This window comes from Rattus norvegicus, chromosome 3 (assembly GCF_021556685.1).
Source record: "Rattus norvegicus strain SHRSP/BbbUtx chromosome 3, alternate assembly SHRSP_T2T, whole genome shotgun sequence".
Lineage (NCBI taxonomy): Eukaryota > Metazoa > Chordata > Mammalia > Rodentia > Muridae > Rattus > Rattus norvegicus.
In genome coordinates, this window is record NC_141536.1 from 108950246 (window position 1) to 108953394 (window position 3149).

The window sequence follows — 3149 nt, forward strand, 5'->3', positions numbered from 1 at the left end:
CACCATTCCTGACCTCAAGCTATACTTTAGAGCAATAGTGGTAAAAACTGCATGGTATCATTACAGAGACAGGCAGGTAGATCAATGGAATAGAATTGAAGACCCAGAAATGAACCTTCGCACCTATGGTCACTTGATCTTTGATGAAGATTCTAAAACCATCCAATGGAAAAAAGACAGCATTTTCAACAGATGGTTCTGGTTCAACTGGCAGTCTACATGTAGAAGAATGCAAGTTGATCCATTCTTATCTCCTTGTACAAAGCTCAAGTCCAAGTGGATCACAGACCTCCACATAAAATCAGATATGCTAAATCCAATAGAAGAGAAAGTGGGGAAGAGCCTTGAATACTTGGCACAGGGGGAAACTTCCTGAACAGAACACCAATGGCTTATGCTTTAATTAGCAATAATTGTGCCTCGGATAAACCTCATTGGCTACGATACTGCCACTGCACAAAGCTGGCTTATGCTTTAAGAGCAACAGTTGACAAATGGAACCTCATAAAATTGAAAAGCTTCTGTAACGCAAAGGACACTGTCAATCAGACAAAAGGCAACCCACAGATTGGGAAAAGATATTTACTAACCCTACATTTCATAGAGAGATAATATCCAAAATTTAGAAAAGAAGTCAAGAGGGTAGACTCCAGAGAACCTAATAACATTGTCACAAAGTGGAGTACAGAGCTAAATAGAGAATTCTCAACTGAGGAATCTTGAATGGCTGAGAAGCACTGAAAGAAATACTCAACATCCTTAGTCATCAGGGAAATGTAAATCAAAATGAACCTAAGATTCCACTTTATACCAGTCGGAATAGCTAAGATAAAAAATGCAGGCAGCAGCAGATGTTGGTGTGGAGAAAGAGGAACACTCCTCCATTTCTGGTGGGACTGTAAGCTGTTACAACCACTTTGGAAATCAGTCTGGTGGTTCCTGAGAAAGTTGGACATAGTACTACCTGAAGACCCAGCTATACCACTCCTGGGCATATACCCAAATGATGCTCCAACATATAACAAGGACACATGCTCCACTATGTTTCTAGCAGCCTTATTTATAATAGCCAGAAGCTGGAAAGAACCCAGATGTCCCTCAACAGGAGAATGAATACAGAAAATGTGGTACATTTACACAATGAATGTACATTTACTACACAGTGATTAAAAACAATGACTACATGAAAAGCGATAGAACTAGAAAATATCATCCTGACTGAGGTAACCCAGACACAGAAGAAAACACATGGTATGTACTAATAAGTGGATATTAGCCCAAAAGCTCATAATGCCCATGATACAACCCACAGGCCACATGGAGGGTAGAAGAAGGAAGACCAGGGTGTTGATGCTTCAGTCCTGCATTGAGGGGGAACAGGACAGTTGTGGGAGATAGAGGGAGAGGGGGACTGGGGAAGGAGAAAGTAGGGGGATGAAATAAGGGTGGCAGTATCAGGACCTGGAATGGATGTGAGTGAGGTCAGGAAATCGAACAAAAATTTGTATCAGGGGGGATGAGGAACTGGGGATAGCCACTGGAGGGTCCTGGACCACAGGAAATCGTGAGGCATCCAGGACCCAATGGGGATGACTTTAGCTGAGATTCACAGAGAAGGGGTAGCTAGAACCTGTTGAGATCACCTCCAGTAGATAGACATGGCCCCTGGTCCAGGCATGGGGCCACTCACCCATTTCAACGTTTTTAACCCAGAAATGTTTCTTTTCAAGGGAAGAATGGGGACAAAAATGGAACAGAGACTGAAGGAAGAATGTACTGACTGGTTTTGTGTGTCAACTTGTCACAAGCTTCAGTTATTACAGAGAAAGGAGCCTCCCTTTGGAAAATGCCTCTATGAGATCCAGTTGTAAGGCATTTTCTCAATTAGTGATCAAGGGTGGGAGGGGGTAGTTTTGGGTTCTATAAGAGAGCAAGCTGAACAAGACAGAGGAAGTAAGTCAGTAAGTAACATCCCTTCATGGCCTCCGCATCAGCTCCTGCTTCCTGACCTGCTTGAGTTCCAGTCCTGACTTCCTTTTGTAGTGAACAGCAATGTAAAAGTGTAAGCTGAATAAACCCTTTCCTCCCCAACTTGCTTCTTGGTCATGATGTTTGTACAGGAATAGAAACCCTGACTAAAACAGAAGGGCCAACCAGGGACTGCTCCACTTGGGGATCCATTATGTCTGCTGACACCAAACCCAACACTGTTGCTGTGGTCAAGAGACCCTTGCTGACAGGAATCTGGTGTGGCAGTTCCTTGGGAGGTCTGGCCGGCAACTGACCAATGCAGATGGGGATGCTTGGAGCCAAGAATCAGACTGAGTTCAGGGAACCTAGTGGGGGAGCTGGTGGAAGGACTGCAGGAGCATCTGGGTATTGCACAACCCTTGTTAGAACAAGATAGTCTGGCCTGACCACCCAGTTCTCCCAAAGTTTAGACCACAACCAAGGAGTATATCTGGAGGGATCCATTACTCCAGATACAAATGTAGCAGAGAATGGCCTTGCCTGACAGCAATAGGAGGGGAGGCCTTTGGTCCTTGGGAGATTTGATGCCCTAGCATAGGAGGATGTTGAAATAGTGGGGTGGGAGAGTGTAAATGAGTAGGGGAGCACCCTCATACAGGCAAGGGGGAGGGGAGAGCAGATGTGGAATGGGGGATTGGTGGAGGGGCAACTGGGAAGTGGGATATCATTGATAGAATGGGTCACCGGGATGTGTGATACCACTTGAGTTATAAATGGATGGAACGATTAAAAATAAAAACAAAACCCACAAGCCCAACAAATTCGGGTCTATTATTTGGTATTAGCCCAAAAGGAAGTGAATTTTCGACCTGGTTCTCAGCAGGTGATGGTGGTTGTGTGGCTGTCCAAAAAGGAGCCTGGAGATTTCTAGGAGAGGTCCCAGAGAAGAATGAATTTCTGTTGTTCATCCCAGGGACTCTGGGGTGGCAAAGCAAGTCAGGAAACATTCCTGGGAAAGAGGGGTGTTATAATGGTGTTGGGACCTTTGACCCACAATCCATCAGGAACGACTTACTGAATGTAGAAAGTCAAGGCTTCATTGAACCACTGAAATAACCCCCACCAAAACAAAATAGAACCACCCTTGCATGCTGTAATTTCCCTGGGTCTCCTGGCAC

At 44.8% G+C, this 3149-nt stretch overlaps 1 pseudogene; it reads right to left on the reverse strand.

The window, feature by feature from the left end:
- Nucleotides 1-397: 397 nt before the first annotated feature.
- Nucleotides 398-464, reverse strand: LOC120102128 (U4 spliceosomal RNA; annotated as a pseudogene).
- Nucleotides 465-3149: the final 2685 nt, after the last annotated feature.